General features: G+C 56.6%; 3 pseudogenes; all 3 read left to right on the forward strand.

The window, feature by feature from the left end:
• Positions 1–668: 668 nt before the first annotated feature.
• On the forward strand, positions 669–786 carry LOC148002115 (5S ribosomal RNA; annotated as a pseudogene).
• Positions 787–1,379: 593 nt separating this feature from the next.
• LOC148002116 (chromobox protein homolog 3 pseudogene) lies at positions 1,380–1,915 on the forward strand (annotated as a pseudogene).
• Positions 1,916–3,108: 1,193 nt separating this feature from the next.
• Positions 3,109–3,226, forward strand: LOC148002117 (5S ribosomal RNA; annotated as a pseudogene).
• The last annotated feature ends 15,386 nt before the right edge of the window (positions 3,227–18,612 follow it).

The raw sequence follows: 18,612 nt of genomic DNA on the forward strand, positions 1-18,612 counted from the left end.
AACACAGGTTGATGAGAGGCCATCAGCCTGAACATTTTCCTGAAACCATAACCTTTCGGATAAAGCAGAGTGTGTAATGTATTGGATAGTTTAAAAGCAAGCCCATCAGAATTGATGTATTATCAAATAAATACAGTAGTTTATTTTCATACCAACTCCACCTTCAGAAAACGGAATTAAACAAAGTAGTAGCTTGATTTAACAACAAGACTTGGCCTAGTGTGGTGGTGTGCACCTTTAATGCCAGAACTCTAGAGGCAGGTGGAGCTGTGATTTAAGAGGCCAGCTGATCTACAGAGGCAGGTCCGAGTCAGCTGTTCTGTGTAAAGGTTCCTCTGGTTGAACCATTCCTTTGTAGGAAGTTAAAATCTGTTCTAATAGGATATGATTCATGGAATCTGTTTGATGTGGAAGTAGAATCATGGTTAGAGCTGATGTTGGCCATTAAGTCCTGCTGTGGTTTAGTCCCTGGAAGCTCTGGTTGGTTGGTGTTGTTGTTCATATGGTGTCTCAAGTCCCTTCAAGCTCTTTTAGTCCTTTCTCTGATTTCTTCAACTGGGGTCCTGCGCTCAGTTCACTGGTTTGTTGCTGGCATTCACCTATGTATCTGCCATATTCTGGCTGTGTCAATGAATAGTTTTATATTCCTTTAAAAAAATGTCAGAAGAGCCTACAGCCATACCACCCTGAACGCGCCCGATCTCGTCTGATCTCGGAAGCTAAGCAGGGTCGGGCATGCTTAGTACGTGGATGGGAGACCACCTGGGATACCGGGTGCTGTAGGCTTTTGGGGGTTGGGGATTTAACTCAGTGGTAGAGCTCTTGGCAGGCAATCAAAATCAGGAGCTCAGGAGCTCAGGAGCTCAGGAGCTCAGGAGCTCAGGAGCTCAGGAGCTCAGGAGCCAGTGATTTCAGGACAGCATGGATACACAGTGAGACCATGTGCGTAACAAACCAACAGAAACCAAAACAACAAAGCAACCTTAACAAACCCATCCCTAACCAAACCAAACCAAACCAACAAACAGAAATAGACTTTACAACTTTTTTTTAAAAAGATGTATTTCTTATATATAAGTACACTGTAGCTGTCTTCAGACACACCAGAAGAGGGCATCAGATCTCACTACAGATGGCTGTGAGACACCATGTCGTTGCTGGGATTTGAACTCAGAACCTCTGGAAGAGCAGTCAGTGCTCTTAACCACTAAGCCATCCTTCCAGCCCGACTTTACAACTTTTATTTTGTCTTTTTTTTTCCTTCCCCAGAGCTAAGGATCGAACCCAGGGCCTTGTGCTTGCTAGGCATGTGCTCTACGACTGAGTTAAATCCCCAACCCTAAAAATAGACTTTTAAAATGTCAGAGGAACCCCTCCTCTAGGATGTGGCTGAGCTGAAGCACACAGGCGGGAGACTCTGCAGAATCCGCGGCCCTGAGCATCTGAGCGCGCTTCAAGTCTCCGATTAAATTTTAAAAATGGCCTCCAATAAAACTACATTGCAAAAAATGGGAAAAAAAAAACAGAATGGAAAGAGTAAAAGAGTTGAAGAGGCTGAGCCTGAAGAATTTGTGGTAGAAGAAGTACTGAACCATTGTGTAGTGAACTATTTCGTGAAGTGGAAGGGGTTTACAGATGCCGATAATACTTGGGTACCAGGAGAAAATTTAGATTGTCCAGAATTAATTGAAGCACTTCTTCATTCTCGAAAAGCTGGTAAAGAAAACGATGGTCCAAAAAGGAAATCTTTATCTGATAGTGAATCCGATGAGAGCAAATCGAAGAAGAGAGATGCTGCTGACAAGCAAAGGAGGCGAATACGAAGTGGCCTCGGATTGTCATCGCCTTCTATGAGGAGTGGCTGATTTGGCATTCTTGTACCGAAATGAAGTACAATAATTGTTTGCATATATAAATACACAATATTATATATATATGTATATATAATATATATATATATATATATATATATATATATATATATATGAATGATCTGGATCTTGGGTTTTGAATTACTAGTGTGGATCAAATAGCATCCTTATGAAAATCACGTCTGATATGCTAGTTTTGAAACCATTGGCAGTAGTTGGGAGATTTTTGGTTTTCGTTCTGCGTCAAAAGGCACTGACTCCTTTGAGCGAGTGAGAGCTCTCTGTAGTTGCTTCCTGTAACAGTAGAGTACTTGACACCATGTTGTATTTCCTCGGCTTGAAGAACAGCTTTTCTTAAACACTGGGGAGATTTTACAGTCATGACTCAAGTCAGAACTTATTTTTAACTGGGACACAGAAGGACCATTCTGGTTTGTGTGTGTGTGTGTGTGTGTGTGTGTGTGTGTGTGTGTGTGTGTGCGTTTGTTTGTATGCAGTGTATGCATAAAACACTTACATAACCTGTCTGTTTTAGCTTGCTTTTAATACTCAAAAGAGCTGAACGTGAAAACACAGGTTGATGAGAGGCCATCAGCCTGAACATTTTCCTGAAACCATAACCTTTCGGATAAAGCAGAGTGTGTAATGTATTGGATAGTTTAAAAGCAAGCCCATCAGAATTGATGTATTATCAAATAAATACAGTAGTTTATTTTCATACCAACTCCACCTTCAGAAAACGGAATTAAACAAAGTAGTAGCTTGATTTAACAACAAGACTTGGCCTAGTGTGGTGGTGTGCACCTTTAATGCCAGAACTCTAGAGGCAGGTGGAGCTGTGATTTAAGAGGCCAGCTGATCTACAGAGGCAGGTCCGAGTCAGCTGTTCTGTGTAAAGGTTCCTCTGGTTGAACCATTCCTTTGTAGGAAGTTAAAATCTGTTCTAATAGGTTATGATTCATGGAATCTGTTTGATGTGGAAGTAGAATCATGGTTAGAGCTGATGTTGGCCATTAAGTCCTGCTGTGGTTTAGTCCCTGGAAGCTCTGGTTGGTTGGTGTTGTTGTTCATATGGGGTCTCAAGTCCCTTCAAGCTCTTTTAGTCCTTTCTCTGATTTCTTCAACTGGGGTCCTGCGCTCAGTTCACTGGTTTGTTGCTGGCATTCACCTATGTATCTGCCGTATTCTGGCTGTGTCAATGAATAGTTTTATATTCCTTTAAAAAAATGTCAGAAGAGCCTACAGCCATACCACCCTGAACGCGCCCGATCTCGTCTGATCTCGGAAGCTAAGCAGGGTCGGGCATGCTTAGTACGTGGATGGGAGACCACCTGGGATACCGGGTGCTGTAGGCTTTTGGGGGTTGGGGATTTAACTCAGTGGTAGAGCTCTTGGCAGGCAATCAAAATCAGGAGCTCAGGAGCTCAGGAGCTCAGGAGCTCAGGAGCTCAGGAGCTCAGCTCAGGAGCTCAGGAGCTCAGGAGCTCAGGAGCTCAGGAGCTCAGGAGCTCAGGAGCTCAGGAGCTCAGGAGCTCAGGAGCTCAGGAGCTCAGGAGCTCAGGAGCTCAGGAGCTCAGGAGCTCAGGAGCTCAGGAGCTCAGGAGCTCAGGAGCTCAGGAGCTCAGGAGCTCAGGAGCTCAGGAGCTCAGGAGCTCAGGAGCTCAGGAGCTCAGGAGCTCAGGAGCTCAGGAGCTCAGGAGCTCAGGAGCTCAGGAGCTCAGGAGCTCAGGAGCTCAGGAGCTCAGGAGCTCAGGAGCTCAGGAGCTCAGGAGCTCAGGAGCTCAGGAGCTCAGGAGCTCAGGAGCTCAGGAGCTCAGGAGCTCAGGAGCTCAGGAGCTCAGGAGCTCAGGAGCTCAGGAGCTCAGGAGCTCAGGAGCTCAGGAGCTCAGGAGCTCAGGAGCTCAGGAGCTCAGGAGCTCAGGAGCTCAGGAGCTCAGGAGCTCAGGAGCTCAGGAGCTCAGGAGCTCAGGAGCTCAGGAGCTCAGGAGCTCAGGAGCTCAGGAGCTCAGGAGCTCAGGAGCTCAGGAGCTCAGGAGCTCAGGAGCTCAGGAGCTCAGGAGCTCAGGAGCTCAGGAGCTCAGGAGCTCAGGAGCTCAGGAGCTCAGGAGCTCAGGAGCTCAGGAGCTCAGGAGCTCAGGAGCTCAGGAGCTCAGGAGCTCAGGAGCTCAGGAGCTCAGGAGCTCAGGAGCTCAGGAGCTCAGGAGCTCAGGAGCTCAGGAGCTCAGGAGCTCAGGAGCTCAGGAGCTCAGGAGCTCAGGAGCTCAGGAGCTCAGGAGCTCAGGAGCTCAGGAGCTCAGGAGCTCAGGAGCTCAGGAGCTCAGGAGCTCAGGAGCTCAGGAGCTCAGGAGCTCAGGAGCTCAGGAGCTCAGGAGCTCAGGAGCTCAGGAGCTCAGGAGCTCAGGAGCTCAGGAGCTCAGGAGCTCAGGAGCTCAGGAGCTCAGGAGCTCAGGAGCTCAGGAGCTCAGGAGCTCAGGAGCTCAGGAGCTCAGGAGCTCAGGAGCTCAGGAGCTCAGGAGCTCAGGAGCTCAGGAGCTCAGGAGCTCAGGAGCTCAGGAGCTCAGGAGCTCAGGAGCTCAGGAGCTCAGGAGCTCAGGAGCTCAGGAGCTCAGGAGCTCAGGAGCTCAGGAGCTCAGGAGCTCAGGAGCTCAGGAGCTCAGGAGCTCAGGAGCTCAGGAGCTCAGGAGCTCAGGAGCTCAGGAGCTCAGGAGCTCAGGAGCTCAGGAGCTCAGGAGCTCAGGAGCTCAGGAGCTCAGGAGCTCAGGAGCTCAGGAGCTCAGGAGCTCAGGAGCTCAGGAGCTCAGGAGCTCAGGAGCTCAGGAGCTCAGGAGCTCAGGAGCTCAGGAGCTCAGGAGCTCAGGAGCTCAGGAGCTCAGGAGCTCAGGAGCTCAGGAGCTCAGGAGCTCAGGAGCTCAGGAGCTCAGGAGCTCAGGAGCTCAGGAGCTCAGGAGCTCAGGAGCTCAGGAGCTCAGGAGCTCAGGAGCTCAGGAGCTCAGGAGCTCAGGAGCTCAGGAGCTCAGGAGCTCAGGAGCTCAGGAGCTCAGGAGCTCAGGAGCTCAGGAGCTCAGGAGCTCAGGAGCTCAGGAGCTCAGGAGCTCAGGAGCTCAGGAGCTCAGGAGCTCAGGAGCTCAGGAGCTCAGGAGCTCAGGAGCTCAGGAGCTCAGGAGCTCAGGAGCTCAGGAGCTCAGGAGCTCAGGAGCTCAGGAGCTCAGGAGCTCAGGAGCTCAGGAGCTCAGGAGCTCAGGAGCTCAGGAGCTCAGGAGCTCAGGAGCTCAGGAGCTCAGGAGCTCAGGAGCTCAGGAGCTCAGGAGCTCAGGAGCTCAGGAGCTCAGGAGCTCAGGAGCTCAGGAGCTCAGGAGCTCAGGAGCTCAGGAGCTCAGGAGCTCAGGAGCTCAGGAGCTCAGGAGCTCAGGAGCTCAGGAGCTCAGGAGCTCAGGAGCTCAGGAGCTCAGGAGCTCAGGAGCTCAGGAGCTCAGGAGCTCAGGAGCTCAGGAGCTCAGGAGCTCAGGAGCTCAGGAGCTCAGGAGCTCAGGAGCTCAGGAGCTCAGGAGCTCAGGAGCTCAGGAGCTCAGGAGCTCAGGAGCTCAGGAGCTCAGGAGCTCAGGAGCTCAGGAGCTCAGGAGCTCAGGAGCTCAGGAGCTCAGGAGCTCAGGAGCTCAGGAGCTCAGGAGCTCAGGAGCTCAGGAGCTCAGGAGCTCAGGAGCTCAGGAGCTCAGGAGCTCAGGAGCTCAGGAGCTCAGGAGCTCAGGAGCTCAGGAGCTCAGGAGCTCAGGAGCTCAGGAGCTCAGGAGCTCAGGAGCTCAGGAGCTCAGGAGCTCAGGAGCTCAGGAGCTCAGGAGCTCAGGAGCTCAGGAGCTCAGGAGCTCAGGAGCTCAGGAGCTCAGGAGCTCAGGAGCTCAGGAGCTCAGGAGCTCAGGAGCTCAGGAGCTCAGGAGCTCAGGAGCTCAGGAGCTCAGGAGCTCAGGAGCTCAGGAGCTCAGGAGCTCAGGAGCTCAGGAGCTCAGGAGCTCAGGAGCTCAGGAGCTCAGGAGCTCAGGAGCTCAGGAGCTCAGGAGCTCAGGAGCTCAGGAGCTCAGGAGCTCAGGAGCTCAGGAGCTCAGGAGCTCAGGAGCTCAGGAGCTCAGGAGCTCAGGAGCTCAGGAGCTCAGGAGCTCAGGAGCTCAGGAGCTCAGGAGCTCAGGAGCTCAGGAGCTCAGGAGCTCAGGAGCTCAGGAGCTCAGGAGCTCAGGAGCTCAGGAGCTCAGGAGCTCAGGAGCTCAGGAGCTCAGGAGCTCAGGAGCTCAGGAGCTCAGGAGCTCAGGAGCTCAGGAGCTCAGGAGCTCAGGAGCTCAGGAGCTCAGGAGCTCAGGAGCTCAGGAGCTCAGGAGCTCAGGAGCTCAGGAGCTCAGGAGCTCAGGAGCTCAGGAGCTCAGGAGCTCAGGAGCTCAGGAGCTCAGGAGCTCAGGAGCTCAGGAGCTCAGGAGCTCAGGAGCTCAGGAGCTCAGGAGCTCAGGAGCTCAGGAGCTCAGGAGCTCAGGAGCTCAGGAGCTCAGGAGCTCAGGAGCTCAGGAGCTCAGGAGCTCAGGAGCTCAGGAGCTCAGGAGCTCAGGAGCTCAGGAGCTCAGGAGCTCAGGAGCTCAGGAGCTCAGGAGCTCAGGAGCTCAGGAGCTCAGGAGCTCAGGAGCTCAGGAGCTCAGGAGCTCAGGAGCTCAGGAGCTCAGGAGCTCAGGAGCTCAGGAGCTCAGGAGCTCAGGAGCTCAGGAGCTCAGGAGCTCAGGAGCTCAGGAGCTCAGGAGCTCAGGAGCTCAGGAGCTCAGGAGCTCAGGAGCTCAGGAGCTCAGGAGCTCAGGAGCTCAGGAGCTCAGGAGCTCAGGAGCTCAGGAGCTCAGGAGCTCAGGAGCTCAGGAGCTCAGGAGCTCAGGAGCTCAGGAGCTCAGGAGCTCAGGAGCTCAGGAGCTCAGGAGCTCAGGAGCTCAGGAGCTCAGGAGCTCAGGAGCTCAGGAGCTCAGGAGCTCAGGAGCTCAGGAGCTCAGGAGCTCAGGAGCTCAGGAGCTCAGGAGCTCAGGAGCTCAGGAGCTCAGGAGCTCAGGAGCTCAGGAGCTCAGGAGCTCAGGAGCTCAGGAGCTCAGGAGCTCAGGAGCTCAGGAGCTCAGGAGCTCAGGAGCTCAGGAGCTCAGGAGCTCAGGAGCTCAGGAGCTCAGGAGCTCAGGAGCTCAGGAGCTCAGGAGCTCAGGAGCTCAGGAGCTCAGGAGCTCAGGAGCTCAGGAGCTCAGGAGCTCAGGAGCTCAGGAGCTCAGGAGCTCAGGAGCTCAGGAGCTCAGGAGCTCAGGAGCTCAGGAGCTCAGGAGCTCAGGAGCTCAGGAGCTCAGGAGCTCAGGAGCTCAGGAGCTCAGGAGCTCAGGAGCTCAGGAGCTCAGGAGCTCAGGAGCTCAGGAGCTCAGGAGCTCAGGAGCTCAGGAGCTCAGGAGCTCAGGAGCTCAGGAGCTCAGGAGCTCAGGAGCTCAGGAGCTCAGGAGCTCAGGAGCTCAGGAGCTCAGGAGCTCAGGAGCTCAGGAGCTCAGGAGCTCAGGAGCTCAGGAGCTCAGGAGCTCAGGAGCTCAGGAGCTCAGGAGCTCAGGAGCTCAGGAGCTCAGGAGCTCAGGAGCTCAGGAGCTCAGGAGCTCAGGAGCTCAGGAGCTCAGGAGCTCAGGAGCTCAGGAGCTCAGGAGCTCAGGAGCTCAGGAGCTCAGGAGCTCAGGAGCTCAGGAGCTCAGGAGCTCAGGAGCTCAGGAGCTCAGGAGCTCAGGAGCTCAGGAGCTCAGGAGCTCAGGAGCTCAGGAGCTCAGGAGCTCAGGAGCTCAGGAGCTCAGGAGCTCAGGAGCTCAGGAGCTCAGGAGCTCAGGAGCTCAGGAGCTCAGGAGCTCAGGAGCTCAGGAGCTCAGGAGCTCAGGAGCTCAGGAGCTCAGGAGCTCAGGAGCTCAGGAGCTCAGGAGCTCAGGAGCTCAGGAGCTCAGGAGCTCAGGAGCTCAGGAGCTCAGGAGCTCAGGAGCTCAGGAGCTCAGGAGCTCAGGAGCTCAGGAGCTCAGGAGCTCAGGAGCTCAGGAGCTCAGGAGCTCAGGAGCTCAGGAGCTCAGGAGCTCAGGAGCTCAGGAGCTCAGGAGCTCAGGAGCTCAGGAGCTCAGGAGCTCAGGAGCTCAGGAGCTCAGGAGCTCAGGAGCTCAGGAGCTCAGGAGCTCAGGAGCTCAGGAGCTCAGGAGCTCAGGAGCTCAGGAGCTCAGGAGCTCAGGAGCTCAGGAGCTCAGGAGCTCAGGAGCTCAGGAGCTCAGGAGCTCAGGAGCTCAGGAGCTCAGGAGCTCAGGAGCTCAGGAGCTCAGGAGCTCAGGAGCTCAGGAGCTCAGGAGCTCAGGAGCTCAGGAGCTCAGGAGCTCAGGAGCTCAGGAGCTCAGGAGCTCAGGAGCTCAGGAGCTCAGGAGCTCAGGAGCTCAGGAGCTCAGGAGCTCAGGAGCTCAGGAGCTCAGGAGCTCAGGAGCTCAGGAGCTCAGGAGCTCAGGAGCTCAGGAGCTCAGGAGCTCAGGAGCTCAGGAGCTCAGGAGCTCAGGAGCTCAGGAGCTCAGGAGCTCAGGAGCTCAGGAGCTCAGGAGCTCAGGAGCTCAGGAGCTCAGGAGCTCAGGAGCTCAGGAGCTCAGGAGCTCAGGAGCTCAGGAGCTCAGGAGCTCAGGAGCTCAGGAGCTCAGGAGCTCAGGAGCTCAGGAGCTCAGGAGCTCAGGAGCTCAGGAGCTCAGGAGCTCAGGAGCTCAGGAGCTCAGGAGCTCAGGAGCTCAGGAGCTCAGGAGCTCAGGAGCTCAGGAGCTCAGGAGCTCAGGAGCTCAGGAGCTCAGGAGCTCAGGAGCTCAGGAGCTCAGGAGCTCAGGAGCTCAGGAGCTCAGGAGCTCAGGAGCTCAGGAGCTCAGGAGCTCAGGAGCTCAGGAGCTCAGGAGCTCAGGAGCTCAGGAGCTCAGGAGCTCAGGAGCTCAGGAGCTCAGGAGCTCAGGAGCTCAGGAGCTCAGGAGCTCAGGAGCTCAGGAGCTCAGGAGCTCAGGAGCTCAGGAGCTCAGGAGCTCAGGAGCTCAGGAGCTCAGGAGCTCAGGAGCTCAGGAGCTCAGGAGCTCAGGAGCTCAGGAGCTCAGGAGCTCAGGAGCTCAGGAGCTCAGGAGCTCAGGAGCTCAGGAGCTCAGGAGCTCAGGAGCTCAGGAGCTCAGGAGCTCAGGAGCTCAGGAGCTCAGGAGCTCAGGAGCTCAGGAGCTCAGGAGCTCAGGAGCTCAGGAGCTCAGGAGCTCAGGAGCTCAGGAGCTCAGGAGCTCAGGAGCTCAGGAGCTCAGGAGCTCAGGAGCTCAGGAGCTCAGGAGCTCAGGAGCTCAGGAGCTCAGGAGCTCAGGAGCTCAGGAGCTCAGGAGCTCAGGAGCTCAGGAGCTCAGGAGCTCAGGAGCTCAGGAGCTCAGGAGCTCAGGAGCTCAGGAGCTCAGGAGCTCAGGAGCTCAGGAGCTCAGGAGCTCAGGAGCTCAGGAGCTCAGGAGCTCAGGAGCTCAGGAGCTCAGGAGCTCAGGAGCTCAGGAGCTCAGGAGCTCAGGAGCTCAGGAGCTCAGGAGCTCAGGAGCTCAGGAGCTCAGGAGCTCAGGAGCTCAGGAGCTCAGGAGCTCAGGAGCTCAGGAGCTCAGGAGCTCAGGAGCTCAGGAGCTCAGGAGCTCAGGAGCTCAGGAGCTCAGGAGCTCAGGAGCTCAGGAGCTCAGGAGCTCAGGAGCTCAGGAGCTCAGGAGCTCAGGAGCTCAGGAGCTCAGGAGCTCAGGAGCTCAGGAGCTCAGGAGCTCAGGAGCTCAGGAGCTCAGGAGCTCAGGAGCTCAGGAGCTCAGGAGCTCAGGAGCTCAGGAGCTCAGGAGCTCAGGAGCTCAGGAGCTCAGGAGCTCAGGAGCTCAGGAGCTCAGGAGCTCAGGAGCTCAGGAGCTCAGGAGCTCAGGAGCTCAGGAGCTCAGGAGCTCAGGAGCTCAGGAGCTCAGGAGCTCAGGAGCTCAGGAGCTCAGGAGCTCAGGAGCTCAGGAGCTCAGGAGCTCAGGAGCTCAGGAGCTCAGGAGCTCAGGAGCTCAGGAGCTCAGGAGCTCAGGAGCTCAGGAGCTCAGGAGCTCAGGAGCTCAGGAGCTCAGGAGCTCAGGAGCTCAGGAGCTCAGGAGCTCAGGAGCTCAGGAGCTCAGGAGCTCAGGAGCTCAGGAGCTCAGGAGCTCAGGAGCTCAGGAGCTCAGGAGCTCAGGAGCTCAGGAGCTCAGGAGCTCAGGAGCTCAGGAGCTCAGGAGCTCAGGAGCTCAGGAGCTCAGGAGCTCAGGAGCTCAGGAGCTCAGGAGCTCAGGAGCTCAGGAGCTCAGGAGCTCAGGAGCTCAGGAGCTCAGGAGCTCAGGAGCTCAGGAGCTCAGGAGCTCAGGAGCTCAGGAGCTCAGGAGCTCAGGAGCTCAGGAGCTCAGGAGCTCAGGAGCTCAGGAGCTCAGGAGCTCAGGAGCTCAGGAGCTCAGGAGCTCAGGAGCTCAGGAGCTCAGGAGCTCAGGAGCTCAGGAGCTCAGGAGCTCAGGAGCTCAGGAGCTCAGGAGCTCAGGAGCTCAGGAGCTCAGGAGCTCAGGAGCTCAGGAGCTCAGGAGCTCAGGAGCTCAGGAGCTCAGGAGCTCAGGAGCTCAGGAGCTCAGGAGCTCAGGAGCTCAGGAGCTCAGGAGCTCAGGAGCTCAGGAGCTCAGGAGCTCAGGAGCTCAGGAGCTCAGGAGCTCAGGAGCTCAGGAGCTCAGGAGCTCAGGAGCTCAGGAGCTCAGGAGCTCAGGAGCTCAGGAGCTCAGGAGCTCAGGAGCTCAGGAGCTCAGGAGCTCAGGAGCTCAGGAGCTCAGGAGCTCAGGAGCTCAGGAGCTCAGGAGCTCAGGAGCTCAGGAGCTCAGGAGCTCAGGAGCTCAGGAGCTCAGGAGCTCAGGAGCTCAGGAGCTCAGGAGCTCAGGAGCTCAGGAGCTCAGGAGCTCAGGAGCTCAGGAGCTCAGGAGCTCAGGAGCTCAGGAGCTCAGGAGCTCAGGAGCTCAGGAGCTCAGGAGCTCAGGAGCTCAGGAGCTCAGGAGCTCAGGAGCTCAGGAGCTCAGGAGCTCAGGAGCTCAGGAGCTCAGGAGCTCAGGAGCTCAGGAGCTCAGGAGCTCAGGAGCTCAGGAGCTCAGGAGCTCAGGAGCTCAGGAGCTCAGGAGCTCAGGAGCTCAGGAGCTCAGGAGCTCAGGAGCTCAGGAGCTCAGGAGCTCAGGAGCTCAGGAGCTCAGGAGCTCAGGAGCTCAGGAGCTCAGGAGCTCAGGAGCTCAGGAGCTCAGGAGCTCAGGAGCTCAGGAGCTCAGGAGCTCAGGAGCTCAGGAGCTCAGGAGCTCAGGAGCTCAGGAGCTCAGGAGCTCAGGAGCTCAGGAGCTCAGGAGCTCAGGAGCTCAGGAGCTCAGGAGCTCAGGAGCTCAGGAGCTCAGGAGCTCAGGAGCTCAGGAGCTCAGGAGCTCAGGAGCTCAGGAGCTCAGGAGCTCAGGAGCTCAGGAGCTCAGGAGCTCAGGAGCTCAGGAGCTCAGGAGCTCAGGAGCTCAGGAGCTCAGGAGCTCAGGAGCTCAGGAGCTCAGGAGCTCAGGAGCTCAGGAGCTCAGGAGCTCAGGAGCTCAGGAGCTCAGGAGCTCAGGAGCTCAGGAGCTCAGGAGCTCAGGAGCTCAGGAGCTCAGGAGCTCAGGAGCTCAGGAGCTCAGGAGCTCAGGAGCTCAGGAGCTCAGGAGCTCAGGAGCTCAGGAGCTCAGGAGCTCAGGAGCTCAGGAGCTCAGGAGCTCAGGAGCTCAGGAGCTCAGGAGCTCAGGAGCTCAGGAGCTCAGGAGCTCAGGAGCTCAGGAGCTCAGGAGCTCAGGAGCTCAGGAGCTCAGGAGCTCAGGAGCTCAGGAGCTCAGGAGCTCAGGAGCTCAGGAGCTCAGGAGCTCAGGAGCTCAGGAGCTCAGGAGCTCAGGAGCTCAGGAGCTCAGGAGCTCAGGAGCTCAGGAGCTCAGGAGCTCAGGAGCTCAGGAGCTCAGGAGCTCAGGAGCTCAGGAGCTCAGGAGCTCAGGAGCTCAGGAGCTCAGGAGCTCAGGAGCTCAGGAGCTCAGGAGCTCAGGAGCTCAGGAGCTCAGGAGCTCAGGAGCTCAGGAGCTCAGGAGCTCAGGAGCTCAGGAGCTCAGGAGCTCAGGAGCTCAGGAGCTCAGGAGCTCAGGAGCTCAGGAGCTCAGGAGCTCAGGAGCTCAGGAGCTCAGGAGCTCAGGAGCTCAGGAGCTCAGGAGCTCAGGAGCTCAGGAGCTCAGGAGCTCAGGAGCTCAGGAGCTCAGGAGCTCAGGAGCTCAGGAGCTCAGGAGCTCAGGAGCTCAGGAGCTCAGGAGCTCAGGAGCTCAGGAGCTCAGGAGCTCAGGAGCTCAGGAGCTCAGGAGCTCAGGAGCTCAGGAGCTCAGGAGCTCAGGAGCTCAGGAGCTCAGGAGCTCAGGAGCTCAGGAGCTCAGGAGCTCAGGAGCTCAGGAGCTCAGGAGCTCAGGAGCTCAGGAGCTCAGGAGCTCAGGAGCTCAGGAGCTCAGGAGCTCAGGAGCTCAGGAGCTCAGGAGCTCAGGAGCTCAGGAGCTCAGGAGCTCAGGAGCTCAGGAGCTCAGGAGCTCAGGAGCTCAGGAGCTCAGGAGCTCAGGAGCTCAGGAGCTCAGGAGCTCAGGAGCTCAGGAGCTCAGGAGCTCAGGAGCTCAGGAGCTCAGGAGCTCAGGAGCTCAGGAGCTCAGGAGCTCAGGAGCTCAGGAGCTCAGGAGCTCAGGAGCTCAGGAGCTCAGGAGCTCAGGAGCTCAGGAGCTCAGGAGCTCAGGAGCTCAGGAGCTCAGGAGCTCAGGAGCTCAGGAGCTCAGGAGCTCAGGAGCTCAGGAGCTCAGGAGCTCAGGAGCTCAGGAGCTCAGGAGCTCAGGAGCTCAGGAGCTCAGGAGCTCAGGAGCTCAGGAGCTCAGGAGCTCAGGAGCTCAGGAGCTCAGGAGCTCAGGAGCTCAGGAGCTCAGGAGCTCAGGAGCTCAGGAGCTCAGGAGCTCAGGAGCTCAGGAGCTCAGGAGCTCAGGAGCTCAGGAGCTCAGGAGCTCAGGAGCTCAGGAGCTCAGGAGCTCAGGAGCTCAGGAGCTCAGGAGCTCAGGAGCTCAGGAGCTCAGGAGCTCAGGAGCTCAGGAGCTCAGGAGCTCAGGAGCTCAGGAGCTCAGGAGCTCAGGAGCTCAGGAGCTCAGGAGCTCAGGAGCTCAGGAGCTCAGGAGCTCAGGAGCTCAGGAGCTCAGGAGCTCAGGAGCTCAGGAGCTCAGGAGCTCAGGAGCTCAGGAGCTCAGGAGCTCAGGAGCTCAGGAGCTCAGGAGCTCAGGAGCTCAGGAGCTCAGGAGCTCAGGAGCTCAGGAGCTCAGGAGCTCAGGAGCTCAGGAGCTCAGGAGCTCAGGAGCTCAGGAGCTCAGGAGCTCAGGAGCTCAGGAGCTCAGGAGCTCAGGAGCTCAGGAGCTCAGGAGCTCAGGAGCTCAGGAGCTCAGGAGCTCAGGAGCTCAGGAGCTCAGGAGCTCAGGAGCTCAGGAGCTCAGGAGCTCAGGAGCTCAGGAGCTCAGGAGCTCAGGAGCTCAGGAGCTCAGGAGCTCAGGAGCTCAGGAGCTCAGGAGCTCAGGAGCTCAGGAGCTCAGGAGCTCAGGAGCTCAGGAGCTCAGGAGCTCAGGAGCTCAGGAGCTCAGGAGCTCAGGAGCTCAGGAGCTCAGGAGCTCAGGAGCTCAGGAGCTCAGGAGCTCAGGAGCTCAGGAGCTCAGGAGCTCAGGAGCTCAGGAGCTCAGGAGCTCAGGAGCTCAGGAGCTCAGGAGCTCAGGAGCTCAGGAGCTCAGGAGCTCAGGAGCTCAGGAGCTCAGGAGCTCAGGAGCTCAGGAGCTCAGGAGCTCAGGAGCTCAGGAGCTCAGGAGCTCAGGAGCTCAGGAGCTCAGGAGCTCAGGAGCTCAGGAGCTCAGGAGCTCAGGAGCTCAGGAGCTCAGGAGCTCAGGAGCTCAGGAGCTCAGGAGCTCAGGAGCTCAGGAGCTCAGGAGCTCAGGAGCTCAGGAGCTCAGGAGCTCAGGAGCTCAGGAGCTCAGGAGCTCAGGAGCTCAGGAGCTCAGGAGCTCAGGAGCTCAGGAGCTCAGGAGCTCAGGAGCTCAGGAGCTCAGGAGCTCAGGAGCTCAGGAGCTCAGGAGCTCAGGAGCTCAGGAGCTCAGGAGCTCAGGAGCTCAGGAGCTCAGGAGCTCAGGAGCTCAGGAGCTCAGGAGCTCAGGAGCTCAGGAGCTCAGGAGCTCAGGAGCTCAGGAGCTCAGGAGCTCAGGAGCTCAGGAGCTCAGGAGCTCAGGAGCTCAGGAGCTCAGGAGCTCAGGAGCTCAGGAGCTCAGGAGCTCAGGAGCTCAGGAGCTCAGGAGCTCAGGAGCTCAGGAGCTCAGGAGCTCAGGAGCTCAGGAGCTCAGGAGCTCAGGAGCTCAGGAGCTCAGGAGCTCAGGAGCTCAGGAGCTCAGGAGCTCAGGAGCTCAGGAGCTCAGGAGCTCAGGAGCTCAGGAGCTCAGGAGCTCAGGAGCTCAGGAGCTCAGGAGCTCAGGAGCTCAGGAGCTCAGGAGCTCAGGAGCTCAGGAGCTCAGGAGCTCAGGAGCTCAGGAGCTCAGGAGCTCAGGAGCTCAGGAGCTCAGGAGCTCAGGAGCTCAGGAGCTCAGGAGCTCAGGAGCTCAGGAGCTCAGGAGCTCAGGAGCTCAGGAGCTCAGGAGCTCAGGAGCTCAGGAGCTCAGGAGCTCAGGAGCTCAGGAGCTCAGGAGCTCAGGAGCTCAGGAGCTCAGGAGCTCAGGAGCTCAGGAGCTCAGGAGCTCAGGAGCTCAGGAGCTCAGGAGCTCAGGAGCTCAGGAGCTCAGGAGCTCAGGAGCTCAGGAGCTCAGGAGCTCAGGAGCTCAGGAGCTCAGGAGCTCAGGAGCTCAGGAGCTCAGGAGCTCAGGAGCTCAGGAGCTCAGGAGCTCAGGAGCTCAGGAGCTCAGGAGCTCAGGAGCTCAGGAGCTCAGGAGCTCAGGAGCTCAGGAGCTCAGGAGCTCAGGAGCTCAGGAGCTCAGGAGCTCAGGAGCTCAGGAGCTCAGGAGCTCAGGAGCTCAGGAGCTCAGGAGCTCAGGAGCTCAGGAGCTCAGGAGCTCAGGAGCTCAGGAGCTCAGGAGCTCAGGAGCTCAGGAGCTCAGGAGCTCAGGAGCTCAGGAGCTCAGGAGCTCAGGAGCTCAGGAGCTCAGGAGCTCAGGAGCTCAGGAGCTCAGGAGCTCAGGAGCTCAGGAGCTCAGGAGCTCAGGAGCTCAGGAGCTCAGGAGCTCAGGAGCTCAGGAGCTCAGGAGCTCAGGAGCTCAGGAGCTCAGGAGCTCAGGAGCTCAGGAGCTCAGGAGCTCAGGAGCTCAGGAGCTCAGGAGCTCAGGAGCTCAGGAGCTCAGGAGCTCAGGAGCTCAGGAGCTCAGGAGCTCAGGAGCTCAGGAGCTCAGGAGCTCAGGAGCTCAGGAGCTCAGGAGCTCAGGAGCTCAGGAGCTCAGGAGCTCAGGAGCTCAGGAGCTCAGGAGCTCAGGAGCTCAGGAGCTCAGGAGCTCAGGAGCTCAGGAGCTCAGGAGCTCAGGAGCTCAGGAGCTCAGGAGCTCAGGAGCTCAGGAGCTCAGGAGCTCAGGAGCTCAGGAGCTCAGGAGCTCAGGAGCTCAGGAGCTCAGGAGCTCAGGAGCTCAGGAGCTCAGGAGCTCAGGAGCTCAGGAGCTCAGGAGCTCAGGAGCTCAGGAGCTCAGGAGCTCAGGAGCTCAGGAGCTCAGGAGCTCAGGAGCTCAGGAGCTCAGGAGCTCAGGAGCTCAGGAGCTCAGGAGCTCAGGAGCTCAGGAGCTCAGGAGCTCAGGAGCTCAGGAGCTCAGGAGCTCAGGAGCTCAGGAGCTCAGGAGCTCAGGAGCTCAGGAGCTCAGGAGCTCAGGAGCTCAGGAGCTCAGGAGCTCAGGAGCTCAGGAGCTCAGGAGCTCAGGAGCTCAGGAGCTCAGGAGCTCAGGAGCTCAGGAGCGCAGGAGCGCAGGAGCTCAGGAGCTCAGGAGCTCAGGAGCTCAGGAGCTCAGGAGCTCAGGAGCGCAGGAGCGCAGGAGCGCAGGAGCTCAGGAGCTCAGGAGCTCAGGAGCTCAGGAGCGCAGGAGCGCAGGAGCTCAGGAGCGCAGGAGCTCAGGAGCGCAGGAGCGCAGGAGCGCAGGAGCTCAGGAGCGCAGGAGCGCAGGAGCGCAGGAGCGCAGGAGCTCAGGAGCTCAGGAGCGCAGGAGCTCAGGAGCGCAGGAGCTCAGGAGCGCAGGAGCGCAGGAGCTCAGGAGCTCAGGAGCTCAGGAGCTCAGGAGCGCAGGAGCGCAGGAGCTCAGGAGCGCAGGAGCGCAGGAGCGCAGGAGCGCAGGAGCGCAGGAGCGCAGGAGCGCAGGAGCTCAGGAGCGCAGGAGCGCAGGAGCGCAGGAGCGCAGGAGCGCAGGAGCTCAGGAGCGCAGGAGCGCAGGAGCGCAGGAGCTCAGGAGCGCAGGAGCTCAGGAGCTCAGGAGCTCAGGAGCTCAGGAGCTCAGGAGCTCAGGAGCTCAGGAGCCAGTGATTTCAGGACAGCAGGGATACACAGTGAGACCATGTGCGTAACAAACCAACAGAAACCAAAACAACAAAGCAACCTTAAAAAACCCATCCCTAACCAAACCAAACCAAACCAACAAACAGAAATAGACTTTACAACTTTTTTTTAAAAAGATGTATTTCTTATATATAAGTACACTGTAGCTGTCTTCAGACACACCAGAAGAGGGCATCAGATCTCACTACAGATGGCTGTGAGACACCATGTCGTTGCTGGGATTTGAACTCAGAACCTCTGGAAGAGCAGTCAGTGCTCTTAACCACTAAGCCATCCTTCCAGCCCGACTTTACAACTTTTATTTTGTCTTTTTTTTTCCTTCCCCAGAGCTAAGGATCGAACCCAGGGCCTTGTGCTTGCTAGGCTTGTGCCCTACGACTGAGTTAAATCCCCAACCCTTAAATAGACTTTTAAAATGTCAGAGGAACCCCTCCTCTAGGATGTGGCTGAGCTGAAGCACACAGGCGGGAGACTCTGCAGAATCCGCGGCCCTGAGCATCTGAGCGCCCTTCAAGTCTCCGATAAAATTTTAAAAATGGCCTCCAATAAAACTACATTGCAAAAAATGGGAAAAAAAAACAGAATGGAAAGAGTAAAAGAGTTGAAGAGGCTGAGCCTGAAGAATTTGTGGTAGAAGAAGTACTGAAGCATTGTGTAGTGAACTATTTCGTGAAGTGGAAGGGGTTTACAGATGCCGATAATACTTGGGTACCAGGAGAAAATTTAGATTGTCCAGAATTAATTGAAGCACTTCTTCATTCTCGAAAAGCTGGTAAAGAAAACGATTGTCCAAAAAGGAAATCTTTATCTGATAGTGAATCCGATGAGAGCAAATCGAAGAAGAGAGATGCTGCTGACAAGCAAAGGAGGCGAATATGAAGTGGCCTCGGATTTTCATCGCCTTCTATGAGGAGTGGCTGATTTGGCATTCTTGTACCGAAATGAAGTACAATAATTGTTTGCATATATAAATACACAATATTATATATATATGTATATATAATATATATATATATATATATATATGAATGATCTGGATCTTGGGTTTTGAATTACTAGTGTGGATCAAATAGCATCCTGTTGAAAATCACGTCTGATATGCTAGTTTTGAAACCATTGGCAGTAGTTGGGAGATTTTTGGTTTTCGTTCTGCGTCAAAAGGCACTGACTCCTTTGAGCGAGTGAGAGCTCTCTGTAGTTGCTTCCTGTAACAGTAGAGTACTTGACACCATGTTGTATTTCCTCGGCTTGAAGAACAGCTTTTCTTAAACACTGGGGAGATTTTACAGTCATGACTCAAGTCAGAACTTATTTTTAACTGGGACACAGAAGGACCATTCTGGTTTGTGTGTGTGTGTGTGTGTGTGTGTGTGTGTGTGTGTGTGTGTGTGTGTGTGTGCGCGTTTGTTTGTATGCAGTGTATGCATAAAAAACTTACATAACCTGTCTGTTTTAGCTTGCTTTTAATACTCAAAAGAGCTGAACGTGAAAACACAGGTTGATGAGAGGCCATCAGCCTGAACATTTTCCTGAAACCATAACCTTTCGGATAAAGCAGAGTGTGTAATGTATTGGATAGTTTAAAAGCAAGCCCATCAGAATTGATGTATTATCAAATAAATACAGTAGTTTATTTTCATACCAACTCCACCTTCAGAAAACGGAATTAAACAAAGTAGTAGCTTGATTTAACAACAAGACTTGGCCTAGTGTGGTGGTGTGCACCTTTAATGCCAGAACTCTAGAGGCAGGTGGAGCTGTGATTTAAGAGGCCAGCTGATCTACAGAGGCAGGTCCGAGTCAGCTGTTCTGTGTAAAGGTTCCTCTGGTTGAACCATTCCTTTGTAGGAAGTTAAAATCTGTTCTAAAAGGTTATGATTCATGGAATCTGTTTGATGTGGAAGTAGAATCATGGTTAGAGCTGATGTTGGCCATTAAGTCCTGCTGTGGTTTAGTCCCTGGAAGCTCTGGTTGGTTGGTGTTGTTGTTCATATGGGGTCTCAAGTCCCTTCAAGCTCTTTTAGTCCTTTCTCTGATTTCTTCAACTGGGGTCCTGCGCTCAGTTCACTGGTTTGTTGCTGGCATTCACCTATGTATCTGCCGTATTCTGGCTGTGTCAAT

The sequence above is a fragment of the Rattus norvegicus genome, chromosome 12, assembly GCF_021556685.1.
Source record: "Rattus norvegicus strain SHRSP/BbbUtx chromosome 12, alternate assembly SHRSP_T2T, whole genome shotgun sequence".
Classification (NCBI taxonomy): Eukaryota; Metazoa; Chordata; class Mammalia; order Rodentia; family Muridae; genus Rattus; species Rattus norvegicus.